Genomic DNA, 12,795 nt, shown 5'->3' with positions numbered 1-12,795 from the left:
AAGACATGATGGATTTATCAGGTCTTAGGTTGATAAATATTTTGTGATTGACAGAATGATGAGTGCAGAAGGAGAACTTTAAGTGTATGAGAAGTGTCAAATCAATTCTAGATCTTAATACAAAATCATGAGCTTGGCGGACCTATGTTTAGCAGCTAATGATAGTGACCAAGAAATGAAGACCTCAAAGGTAAATTTGACGCTATATGATTGAAAAATAATCTTCCCAAGAGGACAAATGGAACTGAGAGCCTATAACTATGGTAAAAATGAAGATCTACAATTCCAATTAGCAGACATCAAGTAAATTCCATTCATTTAAAAGCACTGTATAGATAACTTTACATGTATGAGAAACAGCCTTGTATTAGTTCACAGGTCACAAAGGCATTGACTGCTGACAAATCCACAAGATTGGTAAAATGATTTCACTAGTCTTGGAGGTCTTTCTGGTGAATATCAGAATTGAATGAGACTATGACACCAACTCTTCATCTACTAAGGAAGGTTCCAGCTGCCTCAAGATCACCCTGGAAGGCAAGATAGAGGAGGTGGAAAAGAACAGAATAATTAAGGGGGTGACAATTCCTACACGTTAGATAGCAGCAAGATAGCAGTGGAAAAACTTGGAAACCTCTGAAAGTATGCATAGATCCACAGATCTCAATAAAGCTTTGAAGATATCCCTCCACCCATTGCCAACCAACAAAGAAACTTTGTCACAACTTAATAAGGCAAAGGTCTTGACTATCCTAGGTTCAAAGGATTGTCACTGACAAGTGAAGTCAATGAAAGCAACAATTTTCTACCTATGTTCTTGATGATATGTAGGAGATATAAGTGGTTGTGCATGCTACTTGGAATATCCGCTCCTCCAGAACAGTATCAATGCAAATAGCTTCAAGTAGTTAGTGATCTTTTTAGGGTGGAAGCTATCATCAGCTAGTCTATGAATGTGGAGAAATGATGAAAGCAACCATAGCAGATCATGATCAGAATCTAGTTTGACTACTAGAAAGAGCTCACCAGATGTAAGCTAAACTTGCAAAAGACATAATTGAAAATGAGGGAGGTCATGTACACAGGTTATGTACTGACAGCGAAAAAACTCTGCCCAGATCCTGACAAGATGAGAGTTTTAAAGAGATGTAACACCTGACTGGAGTTGTTGGGTGATTTGCTGAGCTGACTGGTTTTCATGCAAACATTTTGTCTCCCTTCTAGATGACGTCCCTCCAACCACAACCCCAGCTACAAATCTTCATTAAAACAGCAGCAACTGACTGGCATGAAAATGGTGTACTTTTTTGGTTTTTGATTATCCTGCAAAATCTGCCTAATTCATCATCAGAATGTGAAACTCTATGCAAGCTAGCTGGTGTGGATGTGCAGAGCTATTGGGGCACAGAACAAGGAGTCCCTTTCATTCAAACTAAACAAGTAGCAAAAATAGTTACTATGCTAAAGAATTCATCAACCCAGCCGACAGATTTGGTGGAATTTTCCACTGCTTGAAAACTTTGGGCAATGGTAAGAACCTTGGGAAAATATAATGAGAATGAAAACATCCTGTGCCCAATATTGAGAAAAATAACTCAGATTTTCCCCTTAAGGTTTAGATGGTGAGTTGTGAATCTTGCTAACAAGTGTTGACAACTTTATTTCTATACATTTACATGTCATTATTTAGCGACTCATGCAGTTTTCCATTCTATCCTCCTTCCCTGGGAAATGAAACGGTGCCAATTCCTGAAGTGTCAGTCAGAGTGATTAACTAGCGATAGCTCACTGCTTTCTTCTCTGAGCCATCTGGCAGCTCCAACAACACCATCATTTCCAGGCATATTCTTTGGACACCATCCTCTTCCAAAATTCGTCCATGCAACTGGGAATCGCCAAACTACCAACCTCGCCACAGTATATTGGTTGCTTTCAGACCAACTCATGCACCATCTCAACCCTTCTAGACTTGACTTTGGACAGCATGAAAACTTATGCCTTGGCAATTTCTATCAGGTCACTTCAGTCACAGGGACACACTTGCATCTCATGTATTTACATAGAATGCAGCTTATCACTTTTAGTTTAATTTCCTAACACTTACTCACTTTGAGCTGACTTAAAGGCTGCCAGCTCTCTGGCTTGCATTACTTTTTAGTTCAGGCTCATACAGCAATGAAGAAGGCCTATCAGCCCCATTGTGGCCATGTTTCGTGAGACTTATCTAATTAGTTCCACACCCCTGCTATTTCCCCATAGCTCTTCAAATATTTCTTTCTGAAGCATATATCCAATTCCCCTTTGAAACTTACCAGTGAATCTGTTGCCATTCAGACAGTACATTGATAATTATAACAACTAGTTGCATAAAAAGAAAAGTTAGTCTTGTTCTCAGCCTGGTTTCTGTTGCCAATTATCTTTGGAAACACACCTACTATACAGCACAAGTGAGGACCTGTGGGGTTTATGGGAAAGAGAAATTAACATTTTCATTTAAAAACCTAAATAGTTTTCAGGCCTGTTAAAGAAGCAGATTAACAACTCAGCATTTCTTTTCAAAATGAGGATTCCAGTCTAACCTTAAATACCTGCCCCTGACACCCCCACCTGCCATCTTAAAATGAAATTCTGCGATATGCAGAAACCTAATATTTTGGAAGATGTAGTATTCTATGTATTTGATACTGTTTATTTGTTGTAGGATCTTCCTTCCTTTGTCTGAACCTTTTTACATGCCTCTACTGGATTCTTAATAAGCAGTTATTGGAGATTCTTTCATTTTGCAATTTTTTAATCTTAAATACGGCAGATGATTGACAAAAGCAAAGATTAGCACAGTGTTATGTGTTCAAAAACAGTAATCATTTGTTTGTTCTTAAAGTAAAAGCATTTTTTCAATTAGATTAACATTTTTCACAATAAGCGATAACTTTGCCTGGTCAAGCAGGAAACTCTTCATACTTGACTGTCAGCCTTTGTGGCTTACACTGATTTTTAGCCCAGAAGGAGAGGCAGCTTATCACCATTCAGATAAACAATCTAAGGTGAACATATTGTTGTATGTCAATGTCACATCTATAGTGTATGCTAGCAGGTAACATGGAAAACACACAGCACATGCCTCAACCGTATTACCACATCAGAAAATCAAAGGATGCCATTCCTTAATGGAACGAAGGCATACTATGGTTAGTGAAAGGATACTACCTCAGTCAGTCCAGGGGCTCAACCAATCTCAGACCAAGGCACTGACATCACTTGGTCCTACCAGAGTCCAGGGATCAGTGTCCTTGCAGGGATTGAGCCACAGTGATCTTTTTTTTTGTTGTTCAATCATGGGAGATGGGTTTCACTGGCTAGGCCAACAGTTATGGCCCATGCTCAGTTGTCCTTAAAAAGGTAGTGATGAGCTGCCCTCTTGAACCTTTGCAGTCCATTTGGTGGAGGTAGGCCCATAGTGTTGCTAGGGAGCTTTTCAGGTCAAATTCCAGGATTTTGACTCAGCAACATTAAAGAAACAGAGGCGATATATTTCCAAGAGGGGATGGTGAGGAACACTTGCAGGTGGTAGTGTTCCCATGTATATGCTGTCCTTGTCCTTCGAGGTGACACTGGCCATAGGTTTGGATGGTGCTGTTTAAAAAGCCTTAATGCATCTGCAGTGCATCTTGTTGATGGTACACATTGCTGCTACCGAATGTCTGTAGTGGAGGGAGTCAGTGTTCGATACTGTAGTGCCATCATGGAGGTCAAGTGCAACCAGTCCCAAGATTACATCTCAGCTTACAGTCGGGAAACATGTCTAGGGACTGGATTGTTGTCAATCGGAGCTGCCCTGACAAGTTAGGCCATGATCTGGGTCATTGTTGGTCGTGGAAGTTTTGGATTAGTAGCCAAAGAACCTATCAAGAGCAGACAATGGAGTTCTGAAAGGTGGCATGTCCAACTCTCAGATTTGGGTTCATAGACAGGGTCACTGAGGGAATATGATAGGGAGCAATACAAGATAGATCAGTGGAATATCATAGAGCATAGGAGGGTATGAAAAGCAGTGGGAGACAGACTCTTCACTAGTCTAAGTCACTCTGGCTTCAACATGAGGAGGGTACATTGCTAACAATGGAATGACCATTGACAAAGCCATGTACTTAAGGTGTACATGGAGAATGTTAACAGTAATGTAAAATGCTGAAGTTTGAAGTTTTGAAGGTCACTGACAATGTAGGGACAGTAATCGACAAGGAAACTTGAAGGTTTCAGGGAATTATCATCTTCACACCAAAGATAACTGCAGTGACAAGGAAAAATGGCAGAGTGAGTGGAATAACTTACTATATGTTTTCATCAGGGGAGAGAATAATTCTTTGAATATGAAGCCCTGATAATTGCATTTGCATTTATCATGTATCCACTGATTGTGTGAAGCCACTCCTCTGGAAGCAAATTGCAGTTCATTGGCCACTCATTGTTTCTGTGAGCAGTTCTGGTTGCCACACTACCTGAAGGACATGGATGCTTTGGAGACAGTGCAGAGAAGGTTTGCCAGGATGTTGTCTGGTCTTGAGAATTTTAGTTATGAGAAGAGGTTGGATTAACTTGGATTGTTTTCACTGGAAAGACAGAGGTTGAAGGGTGACCTGATAGAGGTCTTCAAAATTACAAGAAGCATAGAATTGGTGGATAGTCGAGATTTATTTCCCAGGGTGGAAAGTTCATCTACAAGAGGGCACAGGTTCAAGGTGAGAGAGCGAAGTTTGGAGAAGCATAGGAAAAAGTTTTCACACAGAGGATGATGGGTGCCTGGAACGCACTGCCAATGGAGATGGTGGAAGTAGGCAAGTTAGCAGCATGTAAGGCATATCTTGATAAACACATGTATGTGAGGTGAACAGAAGGAAAGATACTGGGCAGGGGCAATAAGTAGCTGATCTAAATAAGGATTAGGAATCCGCACAAGCTTGGTAGGCCAAAGGGTCTGTTCCTGTGCTGTATTTTTCTGTACTGTATATAGTACTGTAGTGAGAATGAACACTAAAACATATAGCCTTAAGCAACCATGACTACCACATACTTTACATTGATTGGGCTCTGGTCATCCCACGCAGATATGAGTTTAGAAGTCTTATCTGGGATTACCATTTCTACGTCACTTCTCATTCCTGATTCAGAAGATGATGCTTCAGAATTGCTGTATTTGCATACCTAAATATCAATATGCAAGGACATAGTCTGCGATGTTCATGAGTGGCTTTTTTGTGCTATCACAGTGGATAAGTGCCTAATGTAGCAATAGCACTATGGTTCTGTAGTGTACATCTGGATAAGACTACATAGCTTGGAGTTCTTCATGGTGTCATCCCAATAGGTCCTCCCCAGCACATGTGCCAGGTCATAACATATTGTTTTATAGTGAGGGAGGTGAGGGCTCAGGAATTGTATTATTAATCTACTGCCCTATTTCCAACATTCTGCCAATTGAGAGCAATCCTCAGAAGAAGAGGATGAGGGTCAGCCCATTGGTCAGGAAGGACATCCAAAATGGACCAGGATAGAGTGCAACAGACAAGGCAGAAGTTTATAGAAATCTCTCATTAGATAAATGAGGTTTGGTCTTCATTTAACTAAAACATAAATTGCTGGAGAAATCCAGCAGGTCTGGCAGCATCTGTGGAAAGAAAACAATGTTTTGGGTCACTGGATCTACTGAGTTTGTCCAGCTATTTTTGTTCTTTTTTCAGACTTTCAGCATCCACAGTTCTTTGTTTATTATTTGGACTTCCTTCACTTGTTTAATTTTATATTAGCAAGCAGCCCTTACTCCATACAAAATACAAGTGGACACAATTATTTCTGCAGTTCTTGACTTTCTCTGTTGCTGAATGACTGTTTTCTTATCCATACGATCTGTCCACACATGAAGATATTATGTGATATCTTCATGCAATCCAATCTTCAAGTATCTGCACATTATTGGTCCTAATCACCCTTAGGTAGCATTCAGTGAGAGAGGGCACAAAGATGAAGTTGCTTTAAGTCTTCAGTCAGCATATGGTACCTGACTGTTGTGATAATACTATGGCTTTAAGATGTGTATTTTGTCATGGATTTTTTATGAATAAAGATTCAGAGACAAGTGTCAAGCAGTCTATTCAGAGCAATTAGAGTAAACAGTTTGTGAAGCCTTGGTTTTATTTTCAAGTTGGAACAATAGGAGCAGCCTGAATGGGTGGGGCCAAGTTCCTATAGTACCAGGGTTTTTAGTTTTTGTTTGTCAGTAGCAGTTGCTTGGTTTTGAAGCTGTAGTAAATCTTTCCCTGCTACTCTCTCTCTCTCTCAGTGTTTTCTCTTGATGTTTCTCCTCTTGGATTGGAGATCTGCATGTGAGACAATCTATTTTTCTGATCGTGCCTTCGGTCAAGGGTGTGTTTATGGAATGTTACTATATTAGAACAGTGACTGTTTAGTAGTTAAATAATCTATCATTCTACTAAGTTTTCCAATAGAGTCAAGGTATTACAATTTTTTCTTTCTTTTGTGGTATCTTAACTATAGTATATGTGTAAAATGTGTTTTACTTCAAATCTGGTAGTTTGACCAATTAAATTGCATCTAGAATGCAACACCTGGCACTTGCCTTTAAAATAAGAAAACATTGGGTCTAGGCCATCTTCGTAATATATTTTGAGGGATTGTAGACATGCTCGCCGAGCCCAGTGGGTTTGGTTGCAAAAGTTTTGTCACCCTGTTAGGTAACATTGTCAGTGTGCCTCCAGTGAAGCATCGGTGTTCTGTTCCACTTGTAATTTATATGCCTCAGTTTGCTAGCGTGACTGGCATTACTTCTGGTTTTATTTTTCAGTGGTTTGTACACAGGGTCTAATTCAATGTGTTTGTTGATGGAGTTCCGGTTGAAATACCAGGCCTTCAGGAATTCCCTGGCATGTCTCTGCTTGGCTTGTGCCAAATATATTTTGAGAAGGTTTGGTCTGGTCCATGACACTGTTGTACTGAAGTCTCTCATGATAGGTAGCAGTTTGGTAGCAATTCTATGGCACCCCATTTCTACCACTATGTTCACTAGCACCCCCAGTTCCCTGTCATCACAACAAGAGGATAACTTGTCTTTCTGCACCATGTCCTCAGAGATGACAGTCGATCTAAACACTGTGAAAGGCAGTTCATGATTTGCAACACTTGAAGTGCAGTGGAGTTGGGGTTTAAATATGGCACCAATGGTGGGAATGGTGTAAAGTCCCAGGAGCATCTACTGATAGGGTTAGATGACATGGATAGAAGGAACCACATGTGGAGCATAATCACTGGTGTTGCTCAGTCATGGTGAATAGTCTGTTTCTCTTATACCTTCTGTGTAGTATTATGTGATTGGCAAGGTTGAATGGTGAACAGTCACTGTGAGAAGAAGCTGTCTTTTTCATTCCTTCTCCTTAAATAGGACAACACAGAATGAGATCAAAACTGACCCCAGTAAATTGGACTGAATTGTTAATAAATGATCCTGCATTAAAGCAGTGAGAGGAATTCAAAGAAGCAGTTAGCATAAAACAAGAATATTCTGTATCACTGATTTACTCAGGCAACTGTAGTCAATTAATGAACTAAACTACAATGTAAAGCTAACGGAGGAGGCTTCCATAAGTCCAAAGAAGATTAGAAGTTGAGCAGATTGAGAGAGCTATAAAAAGTCAGAAGCAATAAATTATTAAGAGCTGAAAAAGGAAAAACAAATAAAAACAGCAAAATGTAAAGAGATAGAGAATGACTAGGTCCATTAAAAATACGTAAATGATATTCTAATCAATAATAAAGCATTAGCAGCAAAAACAGAAATTGCTGGAAAAGCTCAGCAAGTCTGGCAGCATCTGTGGTGAGAAATCAGAGTTAATGTTTCAGGTCCAGTGACCCTTCCTCAGAAGGGTTTTCCTGAGAAAGCGTCACTGGACCTGAAACATTAACTTTGGTTTCTCTCCACAGATGCTGCAAGACCTGCTGAGCTTTCCCAACAATTTCTGTTTTTGTTTCTGATTTTCAGCATCTGCAGTTCTTTCAGTTTTTATACAGAAATAGCAGTCTTGTTAAATGAATACTTTGCATCTGTCTTTACCATGACAGAAAAGCATAAAATATAAGAATAAGACAAGTACACTGTTATGATCCCAGGTGATGGTAATACTGGACAAGTCATATTCTAGAAGGGAACATGGCTCGATAGATCATGTGTTCATTTCTTCTAGTTGGTACCATGGTACTTTGTCACTGAAATATATTCACATGAGGCTGAAGATATTCTTTAACAACAGAAGTTGATTACACAAAAGAAAAACAAAGAAAAGTGTAAAAAGACAGTTACAGAGATCTTATTATAAACAGCAAAACAAAGTTTCAAACTGCTTTCAACATTAACCTTTTACAGATATTCAGAAAAATTATGCTCCAGTCTCAACTTTTCAAGTTTTTACTTTGATTCTTCCCAGTTTCTTTTCCTTGGACTGCAGAGACAATTGTACAAATCTTTCAGAGTCCACTGGCATGAACCTTTCACAATTCTGGAAGCCTAAACCTTTTCAGTTCTAATAACTTGAAGATTTCTATCCAAACTCTACTGGTTTAGAAGGTTCACAAACTCAAAACCTTTCAGTAATATTGACTAATGCCCCTGAAACAAAATCTTGATTTGGCAGAAATTGTTCTCTCTTCTGAACTGAATCCCTGGTTCATTAAACAAAGGCTCTGTTCTTTTGTTCCGAAGTAAACCAATGGTTTTCTAGTCCATTGTAAATTCAGCAGTATAAACACTTCATCTACTAATCCTACAGAGGTTCTCCTAGGCACTGAATGTATTCACATGATTTTTTGGAATTGATGTACGTAGGTCACTTTTCCAAATGACTTTCTCAACTGTTTTAAAAAAACTTCACTGAATTTATCCACATCTATCTGCCCCATTTTAAAATCCAAACTGCAAAATATTACATACATGATATCTTTTATCACTATACTAAGTACAAGGAAAACTAATTTTAAAAAATCAAAGGGATGAACTTATTGAATTTAATGTAACTAAAATATAGTATTTTATATAAATAAATTAACTGATATTATAAAGACTGTACAATATTATTCAGGAAAAGACTGTCAAGTAAGAACAGAGGTTTGACATTGACATCAAAATACCAATGTGCCAATTGGATCTGCCTACACTGATCTGTGAGAGAGTTATTGTTAAAGTCACAAGTGGACATTTAGAATTTTGGATCAAATGTCACTCTGCCATCATGTAGTCGAACATTGAGCTGAATAGTGTGTTCCCATCCAGAAATGCTTTATTTTTCTGTACTTACTGCATTTTTTTTTTGCTGATTTATCAGTACATGGGAATTGACTGGTCAGAGAATACAGGGCATTTAGTAATATGAAATTCAATCTTGATTTTTTTGGCAATGGTGTATATAAATCACATATGTTGGACTACTGTATCTATGGAAATCTGGAACGCTTTCCACAAAACGCTATGAATCCTCTATAATTTGAAATTTTCAAGACAAACAGCAATAGATTTTTTTATTTGTTGGACAATCAAGACCTAAAGACTAAAGGCAGTTAAATTAATTTGAGGAGCAGATCAAATATAAAAGAACTCCATTTAGGTGGCACCTCAAAATGTTGCACAGCATTTTATAGCCAGTGTAATACTTTTGAAGTACAGTGACTTTCGTAATCCAAGAAACTAATCTGGCTACAGGAAGATCCCACAAACATCAGTGTGATAACAAGCAGTTAATCTGTTTTTTGTATGATAGCCTTAAGGGATAACTATTGGATTGGATAATGGGGATAGCTTCCTTGTGTATGACCCTTAAATAGAGGGTCGTGCTACAATCTAAGTTCCTTACCTCATACTCTAAGCATCAATGGCACAAAATAAATTTTGGATGCAAATCTTTCGTTGACCAATGAACACCAGATTATACTCACAACACCAGCTGATTCATGAGATCTTGCATACAAGAGCTCATTATCGGGTAGTCACGCCTCCAACAATCTCTCCACACATCCTCACATGACCAAACAAGTCTCAGTTCCATGGCTGCAGTTGCAATGTCCATGAGAGCTGTAGCTTTTTCCCAATGTCTAATCTGTTCCCATGGCATTTAAACTAATCGGGTCATCTGATTGGGTTCAAGTGTTTTATTAATCCCACCATGGATATATAAGACCATCTGTATGTGGTTATGGCCTGCTCTCAGCATGAGGTGTTTAAATGCGCAACAACAATGGATATTGGGGATTCGTTCCCTCAGTTGACTAGATAGCTGATTTGTGATGTGGAGTAATACTAAGAGAATGGGTTCATTTCCCACACTGGCTGAGGTCACTATGAAGGTCCTACCATGCTCATGCCTAAGGTGTGGTGACCCACAGATTAAACACACTACTAATTATTCCTGTCTCTCATGAGGCAGTGGGACTTCAGTAGCTTTTTATCAACAATGATACAATTTCAGTACTTTGATCAGGTAAGGTAAGGTAGGAAGTTCATTCATATATATACAGAGGCCATTTTCTGGGAAAGCTGTCCTAAACTGGGCATCTGATGATGAGCCATTGCCTGAATGACTTGACCTGACATGTCTGTGTGTATCTGTTTAGTTTAAATTCTCATTATTTTTTAAAAGTTCAATACAAACCCCAGGCAGAATGCTTATCCCTTCATAACTCCATCTCCCTACCATCCAATGTTGAGCTCCAGACTATTGGTCCATGCCACTACTTCGTTATATTTTAGACATTAGATACAAGAAATATTAAAAATGCCTCACAGCATGCCAGAAGAATACTATATCAAAATGCTTTACATTCGATCCTCTTCAAAAACACCTGGAGAGACAGCAGGCAGGGATTCGTTTTAATATCGCACCTGAATAACAGCAGCTCCAATAGAGTAGCACTCCATCAGTGCTGTACTGTAAGATCTGCCCAAATCATCATGCTCAGCTCTCTGGACAAGGACTTGAAAACAGAACCTTTTGACTCAGAAATAGAGTGTTAGCAGCTGAATCATTCCTCACTTCAGGTTTCCAAATATTGGCTCAGAATTTCCACTGGCCAAACAATGGTTAGAGGTAAGAGCTGTACATGGGGTCCCTGAGGAAAACCCATTGTAGCAGTCTCTGAAGGGATTGCCTCGAATTTTGAAGATTTGGCTGGGTAATACCTCTATGCTTGGAGCCTTCTGAAAGTCTTCATTTAAAAAGTAAAGCTGTAGGGACCGAAGAATGTGGCTGTGACAGTACAGCACAGTAATGAGATGAAAATTAGTTTGCACCGTTGTAATAAAGCTTTTTCCCCTCACTTCTTATCTGTGTATCGTATTCGTCATTATCAGCCTTGATCCTAACGGAAAGGGATCCACCAGCACAAAATTAGCAACCTTGTTCAGGAATATCATATCAGTAGAGTAGCAGAAATTTTGCTACCAGAGGAGACTAACCAGAATGTTATCCAGGATGGAAAGTCAGTTATGAGGAGAGACTGGATAGGCTGGGTTTGTTTTCCCAGGAGCTGAGGAGACTGGGGACGGGGGTGTAGGGGGATATGAGAGGCATAGATAGGGTAGATTGTGCAAATCTTTTCCCCAGAGGGCATGCATTTAATATGAGGAGTAAGTGGCTTAGAGTGGATCTAAGGAAAAACTTTTTTCAACCAGAAGATGGTAGAAATATTGAACTTGCAAGCCTGAGAGGGTGTTCGAGGCAGGTACTCTTGTAGCATTGAAGAAGCATCCAGATGAATACTTAAAATGTCAGGGCGTAGTAGGCTTTGGACCAAATGCAGGTAAATGGGGTTAGTACAGTTTGGTGCTTGTTGGTTGGCATAGACATGGTGGGCAAAAGGGCCTGTTTCTATGCTGTATTACTCTGACTCTAAAGTCAGAGAGTTTGGAGGCTTCTAACTAAATTAGGCCATTCATTGCTTAGGAAATGTTAGACCATTTAATCCATCATCTAACTCCTAAGTAACTATTAAGCTGACTCTATAGTTACCTCACATACTCAAACTACAACTCACCAAGACCACTTACACGCCACCAAGATCTTAATCCCAACCCTCTCCCTCGACCCTCCACCCCACTCTGGACCTGACCCCTTCATCCACTCCAGACCTGACATTATCCTCCCCCGTTTCAGAGCCTACCCCACTTGAACCCCTCCAAATCTGACCCACGTTCCCACACTCCAGACACCACACAAATTCCCCCACTCTTAATCTGACATGGCTCCCTTCAATTGCCTCCCCCACCTCCCCCAGGAGCAGACGTTCCCTCGCCCAGAAAAACTCCCTTCTTCCCCATCTCTGGAACTGATCTGCCTCTACCTTCCCTCCAACCCCACGACTATCCCCCTTAGGACTCCCTCTCCCCTTCATAGAACACGGCTCCCCTCCAACCCACCAGGCCCTACACCCAGCATCCCTGCCCCCTGCTGGATCCGATTCCTCCTACCCACTGCAAACTACCCTGAACACTGCATCGCCTACCTGGCCCTCTTTCACCTTGCACCCTGGCACCCTACCTACTGACACCCTAACAATCTACTCCCACCCAATTGGCAGCCTACCTATCTGGCACCATATTCCCTGGCACCTAATTTACTTGGCATCCTGATACCCTTCCCAGCAGGCATGGTACTTACCTGGCACTTACCTAGAACCCCTAAACATCCGATACTGCAACCTCACGCCTTGCCTCATGTACTTACCACATGACAGCAACTTTCA

This window comes from Rhincodon typus, chromosome 1 (genome assembly GCF_021869965.1).
Source record: "Rhincodon typus isolate 14 chromosome 1, sRhiTyp1.1, whole genome shotgun sequence".
In the NCBI taxonomy this organism is placed as follows: domain Eukaryota; kingdom Metazoa; phylum Chordata; class Chondrichthyes; order Orectolobiformes; family Rhincodontidae; genus Rhincodon; species Rhincodon typus.
Note: the sequence above shows the minus strand (reverse complement) of the source record.